This window comes from Channa argus, chromosome 10 (assembly GCF_033026475.1).
Source record: "Channa argus isolate prfri chromosome 10, Channa argus male v1.0, whole genome shotgun sequence".
Classification (NCBI taxonomy): Eukaryota; Metazoa; Chordata; class Actinopteri; order Anabantiformes; family Channidae; genus Channa; species Channa argus.
Window position 1 is genome coordinate 21323606 of NC_090206.1, and position 27952 is coordinate 21351557.

The following is a 27952-nucleotide window of genomic DNA, read 5'->3' on the forward strand; positions in this document are numbered from 1 at the left end:
TTAAAATATTTCTCTGCTTCTGGAGTTCCGATGATGTCACCTGGAGGAGCTCTGGAGAAGCAGGTTGACCATGATTACAAACTCCATAATATGGGAGACAAGATAACTGATCTGAACTAAAGGTTCTTCCAAGTGATGATTTGGAGGCATTTTAGCAAAAAGTAAAGAGCAAGCTGCTTCATGAAAACTTGAAACAGTGATGCCTCTGATCATGTTTTGCAGTTGAGCATCCAGAGAAAACGCACATATCAATTACAGAATATCATACTGTAGTTGAAGGGTCAGTGCTCAGGGGATCGAGGTTTGCCCATTAAAACATCATCAGACAATGCAGTTTATTTAAAGAGACATACAACTCTCCTGCTACTGTTTACCCTCCCTCCACTGGAGTGGGAAGATCATGCCATTTGGAAATCAAAGGGGGACTGGAAACTATCATTTCCAATGAGTGAAGTCACCACAGGTCAAAAGTTGTGTGTGAGTGTGTGTGTGTGTGTGTGTGTGTGTGTGTGTGTGTGCGAGTGCGTGCGTGCGCGTGCGACCGGAGCTGATTTATTTATTTGCAATGGTGACTCAGAGAGGATCAGCGAGGAATATGCTGAACTTGCTCTTGGGGTCTCCTTTCAAAATGCTTTACTGAATGTCTGTCCTGGAAACTATTTTGGTTTCTGGAGTTTGTCTCTGTGGATTTTAAACACATGGATCATTGGAATGACACTGTCACGTCATTTAATGTCATTTCTTATTGCTGTGATCACATTGAGCAGCTAAAGCTCACCTTTCGTTTTACATAAATCAATCAACACAAGCACCTTTTGTGCTCCCCGGGTGGGGGTGAGCACCCCCTCTGAGCTTGTGGAGGGTCTGTCACCCTGGTGCATGCCCACCCTATCTGGAATATTTAACTCAGATAGCAGATTTGCTCCTTCTAATTGTTCTGTCAGTAAATCAGTAGCCTCGAATTCTGCCTCCCTTCACTGTTCCATGTCACCGGTTCTTATAACGTGCTGCCTGATGTTTGCAGATAATGTCCTTGGTCTTGAGCGGTGCCGGCTGTCTTCACTGATGACCCATGTGTGGCATGTGAAAAGCATTTGTTCCTTAGGCCAAAAAGAAGGCATACAGTTAGAGAAAAGGTGAAACTTGGAGAAGAAAAAACATTGGCTCCTGATTTTTAGTCCCATCAGAGAAGTGTCCATCAAGTCTGGCCTTGTTTATTAATGTCTATTCCATATAATTTGCATGCTCTAAACTTTTTTCAGACGTGCTTTATCACCAAGCTTACCTTATCTTGACCTAACTTCTATACATGTTCCCCTCCCCCCCACTCAACATCAATCAGGTGTGTGGGAGACATTGTGATAATTTGTTAACCTTTATCCAGTGACCTTTCCTGACCCCCTGATCACCCTCTGTCTAACAGTGCGACTGGGATCACTGGGCTGCATTTGTTCAGGGAGACAGAAGTTAAATATATTCCAATCTCGTATGTTTGCTCCCTAAGTTTTCCCATTTAAATAATTTAATGTACTGAAATTACTCTGGCTGTATGTTTGTAGATGTGTTGCGAGATACAGTTACATGAATTGGTTAAGTAAACGTATAATAATCTGAATAGGAACAATTAATATGAGGTTTTACCATACAGGTAAACCACATATCACCACATATTAGTTCCCTAAATCAGAGCATAATCAGACATTCAGAATACGTTGTGCGATAGATAATAGTAATAATAATAATTAAAGTCCTGTTATTTTTTCAATTACGGCAAAGACACAGAAATTCTGTTCATTTCTGTGGTAGATTATTATTCAAGGCACAACGCTGGCTCACCGCTAACTCAGAGAACAAAGGCTCTATGCCGATGCATATTCATATGTTTAACATACAGACATGCATCCCTAATGATGCAGGAGAGGATAGAATGCAGTAAAGCTCATTAATACATTTTACCATGCCAGTCAGTCCTCAGCACGCTGCTGCAGGGAGTCAAATCGGGCAAATTCATTTCTCCAGTCGAAAGAAATTACATAAATGACTCGAATGGGAGAAGAAAACAGAGATGAACTAAAATGTAGCTCAGGACACATAAATCGTAAAGCACTTTAAAAGAGAACTAAAAGCAGCCCTACACAGAAGCTATAAGCTGCTCAAAAATGCTGATATTTGCATTTACATGAACACACTACAGTGCGCTTGGCAATTAATGGAGCACAACCTAAACAATGTGCTTTGTTAACTAGTATCTCGGGCTTCATTAAAGGTACTTAAATACATTTCATGGCTTTGCTAAGAGCTCACAACTGTAGGACAATGAGTAACAATTTAAATGTAAAAAAATGCCACATTTAGACATTCCTGGCTGCGCCTCACTCATCGGCTTATCAGAAAAAAGGTGACCCTCTATCGCAGTCAGTTCGTTTTATGAGAATTTCCCGCTTTAACTATCGCTTATCGCCATACATGGCCTGTCACTTTTGTTTTTCGCATGGCTGTTTTGTGTTAGATTTAACATGAAACAGCTTCTGATGTTAGGGGTCAGACAACCAGACGTCTTGTCCAGCCAGAGTGGGCAGATGTCAGTAATGGCCGTGGACTTTGTTTATAAATTATTAATGATTTTCTCCCCTCCCTGTCATTTTGGACAGGCTGCGAGACGAGCCGATGCCTCTCCTGTTTGCGTGGCAGCGGGCTGCTCAAACAGATTGCAATTTATTCCTCTGCAGTTTGTCCGTCAAGGCTAACTCTGACAACATAATCCCGAGCTAATCCGCCATGTTCAGTTTTTCTTGTTGGCTCTCATGCAAAGTGCTCTGCCAAATCCTACTACCTGTCAGCCTGGCCTTGCGATGGGTAGCCCAGACAAGCTGCCAGCCCTGCTGCAGATGGGGGGCGAGGGGATGGGTGCCTGGGTAGACTTAACCCCTGCCTCCCTCCCTGTAATCCACTGTAAACAGCCAGAGCCTTAGAAGGGCTAACTGCACTAATCAAGCCTCAAGCTCACCCAGTCACTATCATACACAGTACCCTAAGAACTAGAGATTTGACCAGCTTCTGCAGTGTGTGTGCAGGGTATGAGTGTGTATGTGTGGAACAGAGGGGCCCATTGACAGCTCCTAATCCCCAAGGAGGGGAAAAGGTGCCAACATGAGGAAGAGATGGGTGTCCCTTCTTTGGACAGCCAGTGCCACCAGATGAGTTTTCCATAGCTGAAAATATTACACATTAGGGGAAAAGGACACAATCGCACCACATGACACCAGACATGTTATATTTTTGAATCAAAATATATGATCAGACGTATAAAACACCTCTCATGCCGCAATAAAATAAGGTGGATATAACAACATACATTTGAATTTTTTCCCCCATTAATTATGGAGTAAATGTGCATATACAAAAATAGATACTCACATGAAGCATCAAAGGCTGGATTGAAGTCCAATCATTAGGGCCCAAATTCTGTATTTCCCCAAAAGAAAACCATCCACTCAATATTCACACTGAGCTTTTTGAGAGCTGCATTTACATTTCTCTCACATGCTCTCCCAGTCTCTCTGACAGTGACCCAAAATCCACAAAGAGAACATAAAAGGCTTGACAGTAGTCAAAGGCAAAAGGAGGCGAACTAAGCCCCCCTCCCCCCCAATAACAAACCCTAAAGTTTCAGGAACTTGGGAGTGGACTTGACACAACACAAGCAATAAAACTTTGCCCATTTGGGTTTTTTTCTCCTTCGCTTTTATTGTTCCCTGTAATGAGCAGAGTCAGTGGGGTGTCTGCGGTGGGTGGTAGGGTCTTGGTTTGTAGCTGTCAGCAGACGGAAATAGCCCACTTTGTCACTGTCAATCAAGCCTTATCAGTAGATTTCTGGATGATACAGAAATGTAAATTGGTTTCTTGCACATAAAAGTGAGTTCAGTGTTCACTGACGCATTACCCACAAGTTTGAAATCTCTGCTTGTTGATTTTTAAACAGCACTCTAGAAGGTAGCATCTAGAACTGACTAAAAAAATGTATTCGCTGAAAATAGCCAAGATAAATGTAAAGTATTCACTTGATTATGCTAAAACATGCAAATATGCAAGCTATTCTGCAATACTATCGATTTGGTTATTCAAAGAAACTACAACATCAACACTGAAAGACCCACTTGATACTTGTGGGGCTCATGTGGTCACACTGACTCCTGCTCTCTGTAACAGTGCCATTGCTTCGTCCACTTTCCAGCTCCCGAGACTGTGGGAAAGCTCTGGACAAATATGTTTGCCACTTTAGCTCTCCAGATAAAAGTAGCCTTCAAGGGTGGAGCTTATGAGAGTGTTGAGATGAGCAAGAAGAGGGTTGGCGGAACTGCAGGGAAAATGTGAACATGACACGTAGCTGATAAGAGTCCTCCAGCGGGTTAACACCAGAGCTTGTAACTGGGATAGCCCCGAGAAGCCCTCTTAGGATGGCCTGGCATCTGCATGATAGCAAAAGCCCTGGCGCTCACAGGACTGTTGCACACGGCAGGTCCGGAAGGTGGTTTGCAGCAAAGCATATAACACACATCTGAAGATGTTCAGAAGTAGAATACCTGATATTGCGTTTGCTCCAGTGTTCTCACCAAGAACGCGCGAGCCTGACATAATGAGGGCCTGCTCTTCTTAAAGCTACACTATGTGCGTTTTTTCAGCAGTTTACATTTCACTAGAAACTTGGTTCCAACCATATTTTTTTTTAAGTGGAGAGGTGCTGCCCAAGGCTCCTGGGACCCAGAGTAATCAAAGAGCATCACATTTACTGTAATTTCACAAGAATTAAAATCTGAAATGGAGGACAGGGCCTAGCACGGGGTGTTCACACACATGGATTCTAATGGTTGGGTGCCATTTATTGTCAATGGAGAGCTGTCTTTGCAGCCAGAGAACAACAGAGTCAGCATGAACTCTGCTACACTAAAAACCCCTCATACACCCTATCTACTACAGATTCCCCAGAGCCCAACATTTACCAACATGTGATTCTTGTATTTGATCAAATTTGAGAATATGTTTGTTTAAACATCTTGAAAAAACACTGACTTACACTTTACCTTATTATAATATAAATGTTGTATTTTCAGCTCCTGACAAATACTGTGATACATATACAAGTACATATACCTGTTGGTGTGCTGTGGCGTTCTATATCTTGCCCTCAATACATCACAAACCAAATACCACAAGACCACGAAGGACAAGTAAAAAGCAATAAAAAGTGAGTGATGACCATTGATATTTCAGGCTGAAAGAAATCCTGTTTCAGGAGACTTTGCTTGGCTTTACATAAACAGGGTAATAAATAGATCGATCACACATAGACGGGAGATTCATGTCACATTAAGTGACAGGACGTTGAACATAGGCCCAGCTAGGTCTCATTACTCAGAGGATGTTTCCCTAGGGAAGGCTCCATATGTGTGTGTGTGTGTGTGTGTGTGCGGAGAGAGTGCAGAGGAGACAGCAGTTTGGCAACAGTGACATCGCTGTAGCCTGCCCCGTTGACAGGCTTCTGGCACGGCTGATAACAGTCTGTACTGCAGCTCTGTAACTAAAACAATTCCATAATGTTACAAATGGGAAAATTAACAGCAAAGATGGTGGAATCCCATTTACGCAAACGCAAAAAGCACAAGCGCAATGCTTCCCTTCGGCTGTTTTTACATTAATGTGAGTGCACGTGAGTTTTGAAAAATGGAAATTACTTGCTAAAGACACTTGCAAATTACTGAAAATGTATCAACAGGTTAAAATGCTCTTTTTTTGTGACACTTGTTGTGAAAGAGCCAGGAGTTTGGAGAGACATTAGCATTTGCTGAGCCAAAGCAATGAGCCAGCTGCTCTAGACACAAATATGATGATGGTTAGAGACTGTCATATCCTTCATCATTTAAAGCCTTAAAGCAAACCTGATCACACATCATGTCAGAGTCTTTCGGAATTTTATCTGAAGTTTTCATTCTTTACAAGACACCAGACAGAGTATTTCAGTCATCCATACTGTATCTGAATATACTGCAAACTCGTGTAAACGACTCTACGGTGTAATACACATGAGCTGGAATTTTCTTGCAGAATGAGCCTGTTACGTCTTTGATTCACCTTACATTGGATTAAAGGCTCTGAGTACACTTCATTCACAGCTTAACCAATTTTAGAGGCATGATCGTAAGCAGGATTTTGGATGTACCTGGGTTTATTCTTTGTTAAACCCAATATTCATTTGCACAGCCGATTGGCTTTCAATTATTTAAACTCTGTCAACAAGGATTTCCTTGCCTAAGGGGGCCCGGTACTCTGTTTCCTCTTCTCCTCTTTGCTTATGCACCATGTAATGAAAATCCAGATGCAGCGTGTCAAGTGTATAGCCAATGACCTTTATGGACTTGTTTGACCTCCCGCGGTCATTGCAGTACTGGGGATTTCCCATATGTCGCTGTCCAGTGCCGTGAGTTAGATAGCCGTTTATTTACAGTCAAGTGGGGAGCGGCTGGTGTTGCTGGAGGGATTCGCCCATAAGCCATCAACGGACGGGGTCAGAGCCATGCAAGATAGAGTTTACAGTTCTGAGAAAGGTTCTGGGGCATAAAACGTTGTGCACGCAGGTGATATTTCCAGCCCGGTCTCATTTAGTCCTGGTCTGCTTGCCCCTTGTAAATGGCAATTGCAATCCAAGCATCTGAGCGGGCATTATCAGGTCCTCAATCGCGGCTCCTCCTGCCTCGTAAATCACAACCTTCAGTGACTTAAGAGGTGTTGCATGGTTGTCTCGCAGTAGATGCTTATCAGTGTAGACGTGCACAAGATTAACTTGATGTTCTCGGAGACAGGGTTAAGGACAATTTATTTTTAGATGTAGTTTGATATGACCCCTATCACACAGTACTGTGCATGTGTCACATATTTTATTTTTCCATTCCACCTCAATCAAAGCCTTCAACATCAGCAGCTGGTTATATAAAGCATGCAATGCAATGTTAAAATAAACAGGGTAATGGCAGGTTTTCAGACAAGTGAAAAATGAAAGTGACCGTAGAGCACAATCGGTGGAGGGCTTTCGCATCCACTTTTAGACCCCTGGTGACTTCTCACTAACAGCTGCTGTAAAACACAAATTCATCAGATAATCCCTCCAAAGCCCAGTGGTCAAGCCGAGGCATTCTGGGTCTCGAGCGCGCTCATAAATGAAATACCACCTGCAGCAGCAATTTCAAACCTGCAACAGAGTAAAGTTATATTTAGGCAAGAACACGAAGGACCTTGATCCCTTAACAAAATAAAAGCTTGACAGCTAATCTCCTCGGCAGAAGTCAATATTGTTAAAGTCTGACGATGTACTACACAAGGGCCGTGAGGACTATGGCTGAGACAAGCAATTGCCAGTTGTTTTTTTTCCAAACACCAGACAGTGGGCAACATTAGAAGGATCAGTCCATCTTCCTGCAGTGATGAGACTTTGACAGAGGGACAATATTCCTGTTATACCACTTGTTTCTTTGGTATGATAGAAATGACATTATTTGTCTATTTCTGAAACCCCTTAAATCCACATTCAAGCTACAGGACTTGCGTTACATGCTGTGTTTTCCTTGGTAAGATTCATATGTGAACAGAAAGTAATGTTTCAAGCGAGTATCTGAGACACACAATGCACCACTTCAGTTGTTGTAGTGAGATTACGGTCAAGTACAGTCCATTCACTCAGTACTTCATCTCTCCATGTCCATGCCCAGCTCTCTCCGTCCACACTGCATGCATGCATGCATGCATAAGTGTATCTGTGAGATTCACAGTGTACCACCTCCTCCTCTTCAGGGAGGAGGAGCCCTGCTAGCACTCACTCCCTCAGGCTCTGCATTTCCTCAAAACGTGACCTCCACCAGACTTTGACCAGATGCCTCTGTACTTTAAACAAGACTCCCATTACAACTCCTGCGAGTACAGTAACAGGTTTCCAAAGTTTGCACCGGGCAGTTGCATGGCAGTTGTGTGTTTCAACATGCCTCCGTGTGTCTGTAGAAGAGAGGAGCGCTGTATGGCCCCACATGCCCCTGTGTATAAATCACTTGACCTAGACTTACTGTTGACCATGGATTTATGCCAGCATGAAAGGCTCCCAATGACAATGTATCTGCCTTAGCCATAATGGATGGTACACAGAACACGCTGTCATCTGGCAAATATGCTCTCCGAATGGATCTCAAGTGGGGCGGCGCTCGACAGAGAGGGCGGCAGGCGACAGGAAAGGGGAGAGATGGATGGTGCTCAGCCCAGGGTGGAGCCATCAGCCACAGAGTCTCCCCCACAGCTTTTTGGAAACTCAAACTATTGCTTGAATTAGACCAGCCGTCAGTGCCATAGTTGGTTGGAGGGACGGGCAGACTGATGCCTACTGTGCGCTAAGCTCGGAGATAGCTCCGTAAAATTAAGAAAGGGACATTAAAGTCTCTGTGTTATTATAGGGGAAAAGGATGAGTATCTTCACATGCGGCGAGGACAAAAAGATGCCAGCAAGTGAGCAGTCAGGGAGCCAGAATGTGATGCTGCATTAAACATGCACATTCAACCCACTCCCATGCACTTGGTTGGACACCACTTATATCATCTGCTGTTACTTTGATATTGCCTAGAATAATAGCATTAGCACCGTTTGACATTATCAAGAGAAATGAAACCAGTTCTGTGAGTGATCAAATTGAAACCACATGCTGCTCGAATCTGAAACACTGTACGAGATCCAACTGGTCTGAGGAGACAAATCCATGATCCTGCCAGACTATCACAAAGCATAACCTCTTCCAGACAAACTGGAGCTATCAGTGGGGGAGAGAGCTGAGAATCGTTCACAAACCACTGTGATGAAGTATCCTATCGCTACGTTGTCTTCAAAAATCTAGGGCCTGTACTCCACTTACAGACAGCTGTGAAACACAGGCAGAGGCATCTTATCTGTACAGTGTCAGTGTGTGTTGGTGATGTGTGGAAGTGTTGCTCACATTATTGCATGTTGTTATGTTCAAATTTAGATCCTTTTTAGCTGGCGATGGCAGTCTGAAATGGTTTGATATGATTAGATCCATCAAGTGTTATTTTAATGTGGGAAAGACTCAGGGGAACAGTTTTGGTGACTCGAAGTTAGACTGAAAGTTTTTGTAGACGCCTGCAGACAAAGCAGTGCAATTATACAGTACAGTACCTGACTGGGTCACAGGGGTTCTAACACACGTAAAAGAGTACAGTAAGGGCCACTTCAGACACATTTTATTGTGTTTTGAGATGCAAATGTGTTGGCAGTGATCCGTAGAGCAATGAAGGGAAAAGGGTGGAAGATGGCTCCATGGCAAACTGGAGATCCTGCCACTCTAAATGTGTTGGCCCCCCGTTAGAGAGAACACTAACAAAGGAAAAGCAAACCAAAAACACTTGCCTTTAAAGGGCTTTTTTCTTCTAACAAGTAGATTTTAGCAAATCAGGATGGAGTTTCAATCAGTACGGGTCATCTGTTCATTACCACTGTGCAATTTATAGATATTTCTCAAGTAGTTTTGCTGTTGCTGAATAAGGAGAATCCACTTCACTATGCATTGGGTTCGGACTTACATGCGACTGTTGGTTTAATAATTCCAGACTGGCATGGGATTCAGTTTATGCGCATGCCGCTATGTACCCCCCTAATGATGTGCACATAGTCTCAGGTGCAGCTGCTTTTAGTCAGTTTACAGAGTACGACTGGCCCTGCAGTGTGTGAATTGAACACACACTCTCAGTAAAGGACCCTCATTATTTTGTCACAATGTATTGCTTGCAAAGTAGGTGAGGATCCCACTATCAAACACACACAAACACACTTGCTCGCACACAAGCTATAATCCTCTCATCCACCCTTGTCTTTTACACCCCCCACCCCTTTACTTCTGGCGACATTGCTTGTGAAGCACGGACGCTCGTAAATTCCCTGCCTTGATTTTGTTAACCTTTACTGTGACCCAGCACTTCTCTGCTTGGCGTTCTAGCACCCACTCAGTCACAGATGAGGCCCTGCTCGACTCGGCGGAGACGAGCCTTGGCACTTCTGCAGCTCATCGCTCAGGCTCCACGGCCCCACTGTGCCAGCGTAACTGAGAATTAAAAGCCACTTTGAAACTAAATCATATGCATTTAAATCAGATATTTATGACTGTCATCTTTGCCCTGCATAACACTCCCATCAGGCTTTGTGAGGAGTCAGAGTGTGAGCCAAGGACCTCAACTTCTGCCCTGTTAATGATTTTCAAACAGGAGGTACTTTGTACCCATTTTCCAAGTGTATATACAGTGCCTTGAAAAAGTATTAATACCACTTGAAAATGTCTGCATTTTGTCACGTTGTAACCACAAATGTAAATACATCTTATCGGGATTTTATGTGATAGACCAACACAAAGTGGTACATTATTGTGAAATGAAAGGAAAATGATAAGTGGTTTTCAAAAGTTTTTACAAATAAATATCGTGTGACGTGCATTGGTATTCAGCCCCCCTGAATCAATACTTTATAAACCACCCTTTGCTGCAATCACATCTGCAAGTCTTTTGGAGTATGTCTCTACCAGCTTTGTACATCTAGAGAATAAGACTTTTGACCATTCTTCTTTGCAAAATACCTCAAGCTCAGTCAGATTGAATGGAGAGCATCTATTAATGGCAATTTTCAAGTCTTGGCACAGATTCTCATTTGGATTTAGGTCTGGACTTTGGACTGGGCCATTCTAACGCATGAATATGCTTTGACCTGCTTGAAGGTGAACCTCCGTCCCAGTCTCAAGTCTTTTGCACACTAACAGGTCTTCCTCCAACATTCCCCTGTATTTGGCTCCATTCTCATTCCCATCAACTCTGACCAGCTTCCCTGTCTCTGCTGAAGAAAAGTATCCCCACTACATGATGGTGACACCACATTCCATCGTGAGGACGGTGCGTTCAGGGTGATGTGCAGGTTTCAGCCTCACATAACGTTTAGCATTTAGGTCAAAACGTTCTATTTTGGTCTCATCTGACCAGAGCAACTTCTTCCACATGTTTGCAGTGTTTGCAGTGTCAACAATAACGTTCTTCTTGCTACTCTTCCATAAAGACCTGTGGAACACACGACAAATAGTTGTCCTGTGGACAGATTCTCTCACCTCAACTGTGGATCTCTGCAGCTCCTCCAGAGTTACCATGGGCCTCTTGGCTGCTTCTCTGATTAATGCTCTTGCCCGGCCTCTCAGTTTAGGTGGACGGCCATGTCTTGGTGGGGTTGCAGTTTTGCCACCCTCTGATTGTGCTCCGTGAGATGTTCAAAGCTTGGAATATTTTTTTATAACCTAACCCTGCTTTAAACTTCTTATATATATATATAAATATATATACAGCATGACAGCAACATGCTATGAAACAGTGGTGCCATGATTACAAATCAAGTATTTAGTAGTAAAGTATTATTAAAACAATGTGAGAAAACTCACCTGAAGTGTTTCGCTGCATGCATCTACTTTTCAGAAATTTAAACTCCTAACTCCTAAATTTCTTGCGAATGAATCTGAACTTATAAAGCTTACATATTCGCATTCTTTACTCTAATTTATCTCGGCCATTAGACCGAGGACAATGTGTGTACGCCTCTGTGTGTAATATACACATCTGTCCATGTGTTTAGGTGTTCTGTCTCCTGAGGTCAGCTAGGTGGCAATTTGTTTAGAGTGATTCCGATAGGTATGTTGTCTGGTTTAATTTGTTGTGTGTGCGTTGACGACTTGGAATGTAATGTCGTGTGTGTAAATACACGTAGTCACATGGACATTGTGAATATGACTGAGTATCTATTAGTTTTCACAACACACATAAAACATCTAAAAAACAAAGAAAAAATGGATTCAAGTGAGGACAAAACACCACTTTCTTTTTTCTCAACACACCAAAGAAACAGTGATACCGCCTTTATGCATTTATGCCTAATGGAAACCTTAATATTAATATGCATTTACAGCTATGCAGTTCTTTCCTGGCAAATGATTTGAGGAGAAACTCTCCCCCAATTTATTTTTTTTTAACTCTCATGTTGATGGATCTAACTGTGACTCTATGACACATATGTCATGTGAAAAGCTTTGGAAATTGGATCTTTTAATGGAAAGTATTAATCTAACTTAATAACTCTTACTGATGGTGACAGGAAGGTAAGCCCTTAATGTTTCTGTTGAATGAGGTTGAGTTTGCAGCTCCAGCATAGTGTCAACTAATTTCCTTGTTCTTTTTGAGTCTAGCTCAGTGGGAGTCCAAATTCGACTTGCTAGGTGTCACCCAGATGGGATGGCCTTACACACTCGAAGCCACATCTCTCTGTTCCTCTAATAATTCCACATCAGCTCAGTCCACTGTGGGAGCAGCATGATTTTGGTGCCATGAAAAACTAAATTTGTTGGTTAGAGAGTTTTTAATATAATCACACATGCCTTGTTTTATGGCTCTGATGATGACTTTACAGAGGAGACCAGACTGAGTCTACATATAAGTCTGCTCTCTGTGAGCCCAGAGATTTAGTTTTGATTTGTCTGCCCCTCAGGGGCAAGGAGACGGGGTCATGACCACTCAATGGCTTCACCATGCCAGTCCTTACATCACAAGCTATTGGTCAGCTCAGTGTGAGGGGACTTCCCTCACCGCCCAACGGCCTGCTTTTTATGAGGTTCTCATGGAGATGTTGCTCCCCCCTCTTGTGGGGTCAGAGCCCGCAGCTGCGTTGGCCCCTTGTGCCTGTTTGCTGCAGTGCTAATCCACCAGCGCTTGCTTCCCGCTGAGCAACAACTCTGTGACTTAGTGACTTGGCTGTTTGTGAAGAGGGTTTCAGTCACCGCCACAGCAATTGGTTCATCCTACTCACCCTTTTAAGGTCTTTGATTGGCCAGATTTGCCGAGAAGGAAAGGAGGAGACAGAACAAAGGATTATGGGATAAGAAGTGGCCCAGGAGAGAGAGACACTCTAAGTTGAGCAACTTCACAGCTGATGGAAAAGCCTACTGAAGTTATCAAAATAGAAAACTTTCTTTGTAGCCCCAAGCTCAGTGTCAACTGTGTTCACTTTTACTTTTTTTTGAGTTTAGTTTTGTGCTTGGTGGATATCAGATGGCTCTGGCTTTAGTCTGGTTTCTGTTTTGAACTATGTAGTCATGGATAAGAGGTTGAAATTGTTCACATTATAGCCCAATCTTTACCAGTTACAGGCAATTCACTCTGCTGTGTAACTTATTTTAAGTCTGTTTGTGCAAAAAAAAATTTTAAAAATCGCAGAGATGCAACCACTTTCATTACTGATTTACCTGCAGCTCCTAAAAATATTGTAAGGGAAATGTACCAGACCTGTCTGCAAACATGATTACGCTTTTTTAGCGAACATAACAACTGAAAGATACTTGTCTAACTCACACCAACTGCTGTGAGTTTCTTAATCATAAAGTAATCAGCTAAGCATGATCATAAGCTGCAAAATCTGATATTTTACTGAGCAAATATACTTGTCTTGGTAACATTTTCTTGATGTGCTCATTTTCAACCAATTTTAATTCTTTGTTATGTATCCACATTATGACAATAGAAACAAAAAGTGGCTACTATAAAGGAGCCAAACAGATATCAGTTTCTGCATAGGAATTACTGGGGGGAGGCAAAAGGTTGAATGTACCCACCAGTACTTCCAAAGTGAAACCATCATATTTTAAGTTTACTTAAATTGTTTTTTATGTTGTTGTTGTTGTTGCTCAACAAGAAAACTGTGTGAAAAATATATATTTCCTGTCACATAGAACAAACACATGCTCCAAGTCACAAGCATTTAGCACTTAACTTGTTTTCAACATTAACTGATTACCAAAGTAGCCTCACATACTTTTCATCAGATAAGCGATTAACTAATTTGTCCACCTGGATATTAGTAATCATCATGAAAACCTAGACGGTAATTGTAACTAGTTGGCTTCTTTGGTAATGTTTGTATCATTGAGGTGCATTTGCTATTGAGAGTAATTGTATATTTAAATATTGAATTTGTTGGTGGTGGTGTGATCCAGCTGATTAACTTTTAATTTATCTATTTATCTGCAACCTGACAAACTGTTTGCAAAATGTACAATAAACTACTATACATTTTTACACTCTTTGAATCCTCTTTGTAGAGAAGCTATGGCAGTGAAATATGAATCAAGTTTATAAATACTTTAACTGCAACATATGTTGGCAAACTCAGTCCATAATCCAAACTTTTATGACCTTTTCATCTGAAAATCATCCTTGAATTAAATGACAGTTAATACGTGAAATAACGCAAGACAAAAAAAAAATAAAAAAAGATTTATAAAATGATGCTGTTCATGTCTTTGTACAAGCTTGTTTTTCTCAGTAATAGTTAGTTAAATAGTTGCAATATTAAACATTTCCTGTTTTGAGTTAAACTCCTTTGTATCCTCTTTTTTATGTGGTCTGTAGCTACTGTCTTGGTAGAGGAACAATCACCACTACCAGTGTGTTTTATAAATCGATCAAAATATTAGCAGAAAGGGAGGAGAAGGGATAAAAAAAGGAAACATCTTAAATCATGGCCTGCATGACAGTCGGAGTCACTTGGTATCTACACTGCAGCCTTAAATCTGCCAACCAGAGTGCAGCAGGGCAAGAATAATATCCCTCGGGACCTATCTGTGTCTTCCTACAGAGACATTTGCTTTTCTTTCAGAGGGTCTCGAGCTCCTTTACAACTGATAAGACGGCTGCATTCCTGGTGAGGTCGCAGGCTGGTCCTGCAGCTGACCCCACCTGACAATGTCCAGTCGCAAGAGGCTCCGGTGCCCATTCACAACACAACGTAGACCCCCTCTGCAGTTCCACTCTTAACTCCCTCCCCATCTCCCCTGACCAAACACTCACCCACGCTGAAGAGTGCCGAGATAAGCAGCAGAAGGCAGGGTGTTCTCTGACTGTACGCCACACCGGGCCTCTGATAACTGCATGTTTTGTAAAAGTACTTTTGAGTAATGTTGGACACTTTGTGTGGATTAGTTTTTGTGTGAATATGTAAAGAGCTGCAAAAATGACGTCTGAGATGATTCTCTGTGTTTTATCTGGAAACCGCAAGGAGAAGTGTCTTTGGAGTCTGTCAAAATGTGGAGGAGTGTCCTGTGTAAAATGGACTGAGACAGCGTAAACACTTTTGAATTCAGGTTTGACAAATGCGATGAAGTCTGTGTATCTACATTTAAGCTTTAACAACTGATGAAATTAGCTCGACGTGCTGATAAATGGAACAAGCTAATGGTGGCATGTGTGTTGCTACTTATTTATTTGAGTTTGTGTGGCACTCTTTCCTTCATCCGTCTGCTATGTTTCAAAGGAAACACTTTTTCTCTTGGAATGGTTAAAACACATCACTTCCAGTGCACCAGAAGGTTTATCCCAACAAAGGCTCATGAGAACAAATATAAAGACTTTCATAAGTTTTTATCTGTCATATTTATTTATTTTTACATGGACAGTACAACCAAACCTTTCCACAACAAAGCTACGAATGCTGGGTATATAGGGCACACAGCCCCTGTCCTGGGTTTATTTGGCATCAGACAAGAAAACACGTTATCTATGTAAAAATCAACTATTTACTTAAGCACCAGATGTTGCTCCTTTTTCTGATTTTACCTCTTAGAGACAAGCTCTATCATAGATCACTCTGTGTAGACAGTTGTTGATAAGACCAGTCTCGCAAAGCAAGAAACAGCGTGAGGCCTGAATCTGTGGATTGCTGATGACAGGTTCCATCTCCTTGTCAAGGCTGTCGAAGCATAACACACACCAGGTTTGTGTTATGCTTTGTAAAAACGATCCCTCACCCAAAACAGTGGCTTGAACTCAGTTTGAAGGCCTTCCTTAAATTTTGGCAGAGCTGTCCTAACTGTCTCTTTTGTTAATTACATTTTTATTCTGTTTAGTTGTGAAGCTTGCGACAATCTAAAATAAAATTAAAGAGAGACTGTGTGTAACTTTTGGTTGTAGACAAAGATCAGTTTTATAGAAGACTTTTAACTGATAACCACCATGTCCTTTGATGCTTCTTTGATTCTACTTTATACAAAACTCAAAAGTGGTTGTTCACCTTGTAGTCGTCTTTAGCAGAGGTTGCCTGGGATTTGTGCAATGCAGTGATGATATTGCACAAAGAGAATCCATTATTTTTAAGCAGAATTTTTGTTTTTCTCTGACCTTTGCATCAACTCACGGTAAATGCACAATATAACTTAATGGCATTAAATAAACAGACTTGTGACTTTGACACAAGATAGTGAAACTCTACCAGAGCTACAGTAAATTTGTTTGCAGTTTTTGTGAAGAGCCGCAAAATGAATTGAAGCTGTGGAAACTGAAGACCCATTTTTGGGCAGAGTGTCTGTGTGTATGTGTGGGTCCCATTCTTTCTATTGAGCAACACAAAGCAACAGTGGAACTTGAGATGAACACATTGTCTTAGGAACAGTTACAACAAAAAACCCCTACAGCCATGAGTCCAGTTGGCCATCACAGAAATTTCAGGTTAACAGAGGATAGAAATCAAGTTACTTAGGCTCGTTGTAAACCCCAGATTAACATGGTCTTATTCAGCATGAATTGGCTTACACAAGCTGAGGCGGTGGAGCTAAGAGTGACTTAGAGAGGCTTACGCTAGCTCATTCATTGTCTGGGGTGGGATGGAAAGTCTCCTGTGGGAAGAGAGAGAACAGCAGAACAATGTTTAAGCCGGCCATTTCAGGAAGCCGTGGGATCAAAGAAATTAAGAGTCTCAGTTTGTTCATTTTCACAATCTAAAGAACAAGTGTTACTGTACCTCCCTTGTACATGAGTTAAATGAAAACAGGAAGTGGACAAATTGAAAACCTTTTAATGTTTCTTTGTTTATTTCGAACACGAAGAATACTAGGACATCACCTCAAAGTGCAGCAAGAACACGGCTGCCCTTTCCCTGACCTACATTTGTAAATTGTCCATAATGAGAATTTTACTGTCGGTAGTTTTGAAATATTACTATACCATGACTGGTAAGTTGCTAAAAAATAAAAATAAAACTCACCTCTGAAGTTTCTATTTTATGCATAATACATCCATGTTACAAGACAATTAAAAAAAAACTGAGCCTTGCAAGAATCTAAAAATGTGCTGACTACAGCCAGTGTCTATAAATATATAAATACCCACTAAATAAACCTGCTGTTAAAAGTCACTGCAGATGTAACTGCTAGACACCTAACTTATTTAATTAACTTTCAAATGAAAACCAAATGTTGTCAGCTCTTGTTCTATAAATACGGTCATAAATGCCATAAGTATTTGAACAGTTACATGTGTTTGGTTGTTGAGGCTTACACACTACTGTAGCTAAGACTTGCCATTTAGATCGAGATGAAGTTTGCTTTTAATGTGAGGTGTAAATAATTTGACCATGCAAGTGAAGACAGGTGGCCAAAACGAGAAAAGCACAATTGTTGCCATCTATTAAATGAATAGTCTCCAGGATGTAGCCACATGTTTTTCTTTTTTTTTTTCATTCAAAAGATGATGTCATGGCCACAAACTGTGAGGATTCACTGCAAGGTGCAAACCACTAGGAAGTCTGATAAAACCGAGAGGTCGTGTTGCAGTTTGAGTGTATCAGAGTGTGGAAAAGCACATATCCCAAAGCACGGCACCTCATCTGTCATACATGATGGAGGTTTTCCTCTGGCTTGGGTAAATAGAACGGCCAGAGGAAGTGGCACACTTTCCTTTAGTGATGGTTTTCATTGATAAAGTAACAGGGTGAATGAAGAGGTCTCCAGGAGCATTGCACAAAGTCTGGATGGATTTCATGCCTCAGCAGAGGAACGATCCTAAACTATCAGCCTTAACAACTAAACAGGGTGAAGATTAAGCTGTGCTACATGTGCTGAAGAAGAGACTAAAGGCATTAAGACCCCCACCACAACAAGCAGTGGAGTAAAGGCCTGAACATAACCAGCAAAGATCTACTGGTGCCTGCATTTTCCAGAGTAATGCTAATGTAGACCAGCTAATGAAGAACTATTTAAATTAAGGCTGAGAATTGGCACTTTAATACGTACAGATCAGCAATAACATTAAATCCACCTGGTGCTTTTATTGTTGTGATAGGCCAGGGGTCAGCAGGGGCCCTCGCCCACATGTGTGCATTCCGAAACCTGTAGATCATGACCAACATTACAATATCCTCACACTGACCCCTTGTTCACCACAACTTATAAAACTGATGGATTTAATGCTGTGGGTGAGCCATGTTTTAACCACTATTTATTTCACCCATTAGGAGGTCAGATGATTCAATTCAACTTTATTCATATAGCGCCAATTCACAACTAAGTCATCTTAAGGTACTTTACAGAATAAAGTCAAGACTATAAAGATGTAAGGAGAGAACCCAACGATTCCCCCTTGAGCAAGCCATAGGCAACAGTGGAGAGGAAAGACTCCCTTAACGGAAGAAACCTCCAGCAGATCCAGGCTCAGGGTGGACGGCCATCTGCCTTGACCTGTTGGGGTGAGTGGAAAGTGGAGAGAGTAAAGAAAAGAGCAACAAAAAGCAACAACAAAACATCGGGCAGGTTGGTAGGACCAGTAGCTGCACACTGGAAAACACACAGCCCCAAAGCTTGGGGACAGAGAGAGGGAGACAGAGAAGGACAAAGACAACCGTGGGAGAAAACACACAGAGTTGATGTCATACAGTGGTGAGAATTGTGTGGTGAGCGGAGAGAGGGTCAAGAGGAGGAAAGTAGCTCAGCGCATCGGGGGGTGGGTCCCCCAGCAATCTAAGTCTATAGCAGCATCACTATAGACTATGAGCTTTAAGCTTTATTAAAATATTTATTGACATATGATGTCATCTGGAGGAGCTCTGGAAAAGCAGCTTGTCCATGATTACAAACTCCATAGTGTGAACAAACAGCAGATGGGTGGGACCAGTGGTCGTAATAAACTTTTGTGTCCTGTCTTGGCAGTGATGTCATATTGTACCAAGTTGATTTCGGCGTCTAACCTTCTATGGACAGTCACAAAAGGACATGTCTGGATAAAATGTGTGGAGTAGTGTCTGAAACAGACTGTGGCCCTGCTGAACAATCAAAGCCAACTCTAAAGTTCATCCCAACTCATAAAAACCTTATGAATTTATCACTAGAACAAATGCAGTTCAGTAAATTTGATGCATCTTTTTGCATTTTTAAAAATAGAAATAATATTTTAGAGGGAAATTGTTATTTGACGAAAATTTACAGTAACGTTAGGCTGATAATATCTGTTTTAATAGGTTCCTCTCTGGAGCTACTCTTGCCTTTATCATGTATCTAGAACAGATTCAGGGAGAAAAATTAAGCGAAAAAAATCGAATGTGATTATTTCTACAAAGTTTAAGCTGGAATGTCATCACCCATTGCAGTTAGACTTATGCTTGGACAAGTTTTTTCCCCCCTCGGTTGCACCCAGTGAGTCAAAGATGAAGCTGTAATTCAAATACGACTAACAACACATTTTGTTCAAAACACGACTGATAATTATGTGGTAATTTAAAAGCTTACAGAGCCAAGCAGAGGCAGTAAGTAGCAGTTGCTTCTCTATTGTCAGATATGATCCATAGGATGAAGTTCTCCATTGATAAAGAACTTTTTCTTTAGAATCTAGTTTCAGGTTAGAGCTTTTATTTTTGGGTAAAAAGGGAAGAGAAGTGTCTTTTGTGGACTCAGTTCAGTCTCTAGTGGTGTGGCAGACACATCACAGCTGACCATCGGTTTTAGTGCAGTTCAGATGGTCACGGCCAAACACATCGGTAACTTCTTTTGTTTGTGGCCTGTAAAACATCATCCTCTAAGCTGTATCAGAGTGCAGCAGATCTCTGAACCAATATAAACCATCTATTGATGATTTTCTAGACATAACTAAATAACAAATATGACTCCATTTTCCATGGAGATAAATCTTACTCCGAATGAAAAAAGACAGAGCAGTTTGTTTGCTGATTGTTTGGTTTGGCTTTTAGGCCGTTTGCATAATTGAATAAGAAGGAGCCAGGGCATCAGTGTTTTAGAATTTTATGTCTGTCCTGTGGAAAAAAAAACATTCTTTGTATGCATATAAGTTATATACATAACTTATAATTTTTAAAAGCTTTAGCTGTGGGAGAAATGAATTCCTGTGGTCTTTGTTGACATTTTGAAACTCCTGATGCTGTCCTTGTGGAGTTTGTTTGTGTGGTGACCGCCCTCTGCTGGACTTACATAGTAACTACAAAGACTGAAGCACACTGTTTATTGTACTAAGCTGTCAAAGATACAGCACATGGAAACCTGGTGAAACCCCTTCAATTACCTCTGAAAAGAGGTCATGACCTTTGGAGTGGTCTAGGACAGAGAACTGGCTGATGAAGCCTGCAGGTGCTCCAGTCAGTTTCCTAAATCCTACATCTGGTCCGGGCGGCGCTTTCAGTCCAAGCTCCTCTCCCCACAGCCAAGAGCTGCTTTTTATCATCACTCTTGCACCCTTTATGGCAAGCAGCCACCGGTACATGGAGATTTGCCTATTTTCAGCCTGACTCTGCTTCCACTGACTTCAAAGTTGAGGGGAGGTAGCTGAGGCCACCATTGAAGCCTGTGAACATTGGTTCACAACAACTTGTTGAAGGATGGGATTTCTGTCTCTGACTCAGCGAGATGCAGTCCGGCGCCACTTTTGAAGCTTGTCAGAGCACGAGGCCCCGAGGCAAAGCTTATTGTCCACAAATTGATCCAACCCCCTTGGTTTTGTTTATTTAAATGAGACTCTTAGACCCCGGGGTGTTTGTTGAGGAAAAGTCAGAAATGCCAAATATCTTTTTTTCATCTTCTTCCTCTTTCGTCTTTCCTTTCTTCTTTTCTCTCATAGCCCTTCAGCTTGGTGAGCCAAAAATCCTTGGTAAACATCCCGGCCCGGCAGCTTTGTAGCCCCGAGCCTGAGCCGGTCTACCTCTCGGCGTCCCCCGCCCTTTGCACTGGGATATCTGGTTTCTAGCACAGTTTTAGTGACATACCGCTTCTCTTTTATTAATATACATTGCTGGCCATGTATGTTTTCTCGATACAGATACAAAAGAGTAAAATTATCAAAATTGTGAAATAAACGATCACAAAAGTATTGTGGACATTTTGCGTGTGCTTGAAAATACTGAAAGTTAAGTTACTGAGCAATAGTTTCCAAAGAAAAATAACTATCTGACTCTGTTCTTCTGCAGGTTGCAGCTAAAAGAACACAGGTGTTCTGGGTCTCCGTTTAAAAAATGTACTGTTTGTGGATTCATGTCAGCTGCACAACCATATGAGTATTGTGTGCACCAGTAGAGAAATAGATGTTGTACCTGCTGGGGCATAATCCCGGATTGGCAAAGGCAAACTTAATAAGCTGATATTTATATTTATATAAGGTCTTGTTGTCCCCATGTCACAGTGCTGCCTGTAACAATGCAGTGATTTCTGTTTTTCCGTATAGTTTATACAAGAAGCTCAAGAAAGGCCCGGGGCCTTTGAAAATATTTTAAGAAGTGTAGCAAACGTGCCTTCATTAATAGTCTGTTGGAGTAGGCTTTTATGGGAAAACATATTGAAGGCATGAGGGGGAAAGAGATCAAAACACCCCCAATATATGAAAAAAAAACTTTGGTTTATTTGTTATTAAAGGGAAAAAAGTTGAAATCCTTTTTATCCCACTGGAGGCTGTGAAGTCAAGACACACAAGGAGAGAAGGTTTTACATTTTCATAATAAAAATCCAAAAAGTAAGGACGCATTGGCCGTGGATGTCCATTTTTTCCAAAGCATTTCCTTATTCGTTTGTTGCAGAAATAAAGGCAGGCCTTGGGACATTTATCAAAGTGAGCTGCGGTCCTGCTAACATTAGAGAGAGCACTGTACAGAATCGGTATGCAGGCTTCTCAGCCCTGGATTCACAGTAGCTGCACGTGAAGTAAATCATTGGGCAGAAAGGCCTGAGAAGGCACTTCACTGCAGGGAACACAAAGTTCAGTCATAAATCACGCTGGTCAAATTTAACGTTAGCTTTAACGTGTTTTATGCTATGGGAACCGGCCTTATAGTGTGCATCCAGCACACTTATCAGTCACAACTCGTCACAGTGAGTCCACAGTGCTCTCCACTGTCACACTCTGTCACAGGTGCTTTAGTGCTGTTACCACAGAGTGAATTTACACATGGCGGAAGAGTTGATTCCTCCCTTCTGCCAAAAACTGATCCAGCCACAGGTCATGTCCTCTGGCTCGTTCTTTAGACACTGAAATGCACTGGGAGTAATAATAATAATAACAACAATAATAAAACCTCACGTCCGTTCTGTTATATCCATTCACTTCTCCCGTCTGTATTTACACAAATGGTATCGACTAATAACAGTACTTGTGCAATGTCATTACTGAGAAACTGCACAAGGAAATGTGTCATCAGCTCCTTTTCCCGCTCCGGTAAGACACACATCATCATGACTCCCTTACACGCCATTCTGTCCCACTCCTAGGGAGATGTTCTGTGTATTAATTGGAAGGAATAAATTACAAGTAATCACTGGCAGGTTTTTCACTGCCCAGACAATCGGAATTTACTCATCCGTCTTCCTGTTTAAACTATCTGCTGGAGAATCGCAAAGCCCTGCTGCTTATTTTCCAACGATTAGCTGTACATCAGCATTACCACCTCAAATCCAGCAGTTTCACATCCAGCATTAAATAGGATGAATATTGATCTGCTAAAGAGGATTTATTTATTTCATGCTCTATCCAAAGATCAACTGCTACCAGCTTTGGATGGATCTGCGAAGGTCTTACTGAATAAAGCTACTGCATACATGACTTTGGACTTGACATTTTAGGCCTGGAAGAAGACCAAACAGTAAATTCACTGCAATAATCCCAGATAAATGGGATGATCACTACAAAAGCTTAGATAGTTAAGTGGCCTACACTTAAGTCCAGAAACGATAAAAACACAACTCGAAGGAGATCCTCCATGTCGGGGGTGTGGCCTGTGCAGTCCCGTGTAAGGAAGACGCCTACCTGAGGACGACCATCTTTCCTGGTCGTAAGAGCGATCCTACAAAACAGGGTCTTTGAAAATAGCATCTATAGGAACAACCTACAAATGGCTTCAGGTACCTGCACACAATCTAAGCAATAATATTGGAAGTATTTGATTGGGATGCTAGGCTGTCATTCTCTCTGTGTTCATTTCATAAGGTAGGTCCAGTAATTCGTCGATTTTCTTATCTAAAGGGAGTTTTAGACCCCGGATTTCTTATAAACATTTGAAGCATTTTATTTGTCATGATAGGTTTCATTATGGTTTTCATCCCTCGTGATGGTTGTGATGCTTCACCACAAACTCCAAACTCCACAAAAGAAGGTCATGAGAACAAATACTTTATTTACCATTGACGTTTTTCTGACATATAAATTTCAAATTGTTTCTGTAAAAGGCACGAGCCATCAGCCGTTTCGATGCAAATTATATTGATATGGGTCCCAGCTTTGCACACACACACACATGAATGCACACAAACTCAGATGCATACACATGGTTTAACCCGGTGGAAATTCTGATGCTGTTTAGCAGAGGGGCTCAGAGAGCTGTCAAAGGAATAGCTGCCGTGCCGACTCAGATGGGAGGAGCCGGTTAGAGGGAGACAGGCGTAGAGACACACAGAGAGACAGGCAGACAGACAGAAAAGTGGCCATCTGGATACAGGCTGCAGGGTCACATGGTTGACTCACAGACATGATGCTCTCAGCCTCAAAATCTTATGAATCTGCAGTGAAACAGCTGGGAGTGGGAACTGATTGAGTCCTGAGCATAATTATTTAAACTGTATAGTATTGTTTGATTTTGACTTGTTTGAACAAATGTACATTTTATTGTTCCTTCATTTCTGGTTTTACTTTTCAGCATTACTGCAGTCTAAAGTGTTGACAAATGGGATCAATTTATTTGCATTTTACTTGTTCTTATAATTACTATATAGTGTTGTATTGTTTCAAATGACGTTTTTTTTTCTTACACACAATATAGTCAAATTAAAGACTTTCATGTACAGTACATGGTATAATTGTTACATCGCATACATATATCTCTCTCTTTCCAATTGGTTCATTTAGAAAAAAAACAAACTCTACTTTCCATATGGGCTTCATAATATTCCTAAATACCCCTGTTAGATGCATTGACTTTCAAGTTTTCGGCGTGTAGAAAACTACTTTGATATTTTCCGTACATTTTAAAGGTCTCTCTGTGAGACTGTACAGTATGTAGTAAGAGCAGGTTGAAGAATGAAGCCAGTAGATGGCGTCTGTTACCTGCTTTAGATGTGTGAACCATCTCAGTATCACTGTAATTTTCCTGCAGATCTACCATCACTGTTGGACTCCTAAAAACAATATGTTATATATATATATATAATATAATATACATATATATATGTATATTACTTTATATTATAAAAACGACAATAAAGACCTGTGCAGTGTTACAAGTCTTTTTCATTCTAAAATACATTTTTGTTTCAGGTATAAATTCAGAAATTAGTTTTTATTACTTCAAAGAACCTTTTTATTTTCTTGACAAAGTGCAGCAGCTCCTCTGATTCCATTAGTTTTGCAATTTGCATTTTGTCCTGTGGTCAATAAACAAGCAATTGTTAGCTTTTTGTACCATTGCATAGTATTTTAAGCCTTTTTGAAAAATCAGGCTTAAGTTAAGAATTCTTCACAGGAGAAATTACACCACTCACAGCCAACATAAAAAGCCATGTCAAAAGCTTTAAAAGCCTCTCGTGTTGCAGTCTGGCATGTCTGTCTTGAGCACATCAAATTAAAGCAGATATTACTGGGAGAAAAAGGCTCTAATTGAGATGTATTTGATTGCAGCTTTGAGAATGGCCCCGTCTCCCCTCCTAAACATATGGGTCTGCGCTGGCTGTCCGGCTATAAATTTCCAACACTGCAGGACATTGTCTCTTTTTATGCCCCGTGATCCATCCCTCATTCGTGCCAGAAAAGTGTCAAGGCCTTCTGGGAGTGAGCAGAAAACGTGCCGTGGCAGTGAGCGTTCAGCTGGCAGAGAGCGTGGATGCATAGCCAGCTCTCTGGGTAAGGAATGCCTTCTGGTTGTGTTGGTCGGCAGATCAGTCACACATCAAAAGACGCTGAAAGCTTATTGTACTATTTAAGTACTACGGAATGGGCTATTGCTACTGGGGAGCTTTTAGTACATACAGCTCTTTCTGACAGTTAATTAAGATAGAGTCTGCAATGTTCAGAAGTTCTTTTTTAAACATATGTTGTCTGTCAAGATTACATGTTAGTGCTTCAAATGTATGTTCAGCTTTAATTTATTAATCACAATTTTCGATTTCCATATGATTTGGTTCGAGTGCTCAGCTTTTTTGCCTGAATTATCAAACTGTGTGAGGTCACAAAGATCTTACAGAAGATCTACAGAATATGCTCATGATAAAATCAACATTTCCAATTTTTTGTCTTTTTTTGGGGGGGGAGTTTAAGATTGTGTCTGTTCTATTCAAAGTCTTTTTTCGTTTTTTTTAAACTTTAAACTCTAAAATTGAAACAACTTTTTTTTTTTTTCCCAAGTTGGCATCTGTGAAATTTGAGTGAATATCAGATTTACAAATGAACACATCTGGGAGAACCTGACAGAAAAAGAAGACCACACAAGTGGACAGATGGTCACAGCTATGCAATCAGCTTAACAACAGGACAACAAAAGAGCAGCCACGCCTCAGATAAAGGTGCTTAACCTCCGAGCATGCTAAGTGCCCCTCGCTCCATTACCACTTAATAGGCCTAATCAGTTTTGGCCCAGATTAGATTTTGAATCTATTGCCACCAAAGCACAGTGGCATATTAAATTAGTGAGTCCATTAAACTGAGCAGGGTCATGTTGTTTAGTTGGTGTTTCTTGGAATAATGGGTATCAGCAGCAGCAGCACTCGAGCTACATCACAATCATGGTACTGTATGGCAGGAGGTGTGGATAGTAAGGATGGTCGGGGTACACAGCTTTTCCCTGTTTCATTTTGAATAGAAATGCGACTTTTGATACAGTACATTAAATCTAAAAGAAATATGATTTGGCAGAGGGTGTTTCAAGCATCTTATAACTCTCCCATATAGACAGAAAAACAGTAAAATGCCTTTTGAAAATTTTGTGTGCGTTTGAATGTGTGTGTGTGTGTGTGTGTGTCAGCTTATTCATTTTGCAGATTCAAACTTTAATGTTGCACTTTGTTGTTCTTCATATTTCAATCAGTATTTTTTCTTATATTTTTTAAGCACAGGGTCAAATTCAATAAGTGAGCATCAGACACATGGTCAAATACTTCAGATGCAGAAGATCAAGGCTGAAAACTTCCTTTATAATCTACTTTCAAAACAAATACATTGATGCAGGATTTCAGCGTTCAACAACAACAGTCCAACAACATCATTTCCAGTGAAAAGAAATATCATGGGAAACATATTTTTCTCCCCCCCCCCAAAAAAAATGCCCCAAACGATTTTGTATTCATTTTTTTATTCACTCACTCTTTGTTTGTATCTTGTACTTTTAATAACTGAAGGATAAGCTCGCTTTGCGGATTCAATAAAATACACTGTAAAGAGGTTTTTGAACAATCTGTTTTATTGTTTTCTTAGTCACTTCTAGTTCTTTGTAGTTCTACTATCTTTTATTGATGTAATAAGCACTGGGTTGCAACTATATGCGCATTAAATCTGCACTCAGCAAATAAAAGTTCTACATAAAAAGACGTTTGCGGAAAACTACTCCAACCAAACCAGAGACTTCAGAGAGATGGATATAACACAAAAGAGCGGGCAGATAATCAGACAGACAGGCTCTACAGACACGGCTGAGCAGTGCATGAATGTTTTCTTGACAAATAAAAACACTGCCACGGTGAAATTCACTGCAAAGAGCAATTTCAGGCCTCTTGCACCAGTTTGAGGAATCAATACGAGGCTATGGAGCAGGTTGGAGCTCGGATCGATATTTGATGATACAATCATATCTTACTTCTTGACACTGTCTCGGCAGCCGGCCACACTGGGGAGCGTGAGGTGTGGGCGGCCAAATAAAAACAAGCAAGAAAAAGAAGGTTTGATGGTTGGAATGAACTTTACTTTTCAAAGCAACAAAATTGACTGGAAATCAAAGGGTTTAGGGGAGTGTGTGTAATTCTGCTTATGAATTGAGCGTTTTTCAAACCACATAAATTGTAACTGTATTATTGTAGTTCTTTTATCTCATTTCAGTAAAACTATTTAAATGTAAAACAAGATAAAAGAGAGAAAATCCATTCAACTGCAGAAAAGAAAAGGAGCATTATACTCCAGTTCGTGCTTGCTTTTTTACTTACAGTAGTCCTTTTTGAAAAGCATCGGCCTAAAAACACTAAAAGAACGTCTATTCAAGTGCCTGTCAGTATTCTTTGCAATCAAGCATGTTATTTCTTCTTTATTTCTTCTTCTTCTTTTTTTTTTTTTTCAAATCACGGCGTGAAGAAAACACAACGCTGCCTCGCAGACAGCCTCAGTCACAGCCGATGATAGAATAATGAAAAGGGTTCAATCTCTGCCCGCTGGATGGTTTTGCACGAGCAGCAAAAAGAAGCCAGTGATGTCAGGGTGGTTTTAACGGGCTGGTGGTCATACAAACACACGCTCAATCACATCTGAAGACGCTCCGATGGGAAGGGGGTGAGAGTCACTTATTTAACGGGACACTTTATGGAAACCCAGTCGACTGACTTGGACTATA

General features: G+C 41.1%; 1 long non-coding RNA gene across 3 annotated transcripts; it reads left to right on the forward strand.

The window, feature by feature from the left end:
* The first annotated feature begins 23220 nt into the window (after positions 1-23220).
* Positions 23221-26765, forward strand: LOC137134167 (uncharacterized). 3 transcript variants are annotated; one of them, XR_010915388.1, is made up of 4 exons: positions 23221-23358; positions 23453-23524; positions 25042-25263; positions 25765-26765. It is a non-coding gene; the product is annotated as an uncharacterized lncRNA (long non-coding RNA). The 3 variants fall into 3 exon arrangements; XR_010915389.1 differs by lacking the exon at positions 23453-23524 and having other exon boundaries at positions 23223-23358; positions 25765-25922; positions 26467-26765; XR_010915387.1 differs by lacking the exon at positions 23453-23524 and having other exon boundaries at positions 23222-23358.
* Positions 26766-27952: the final 1187 nt, after the last annotated feature.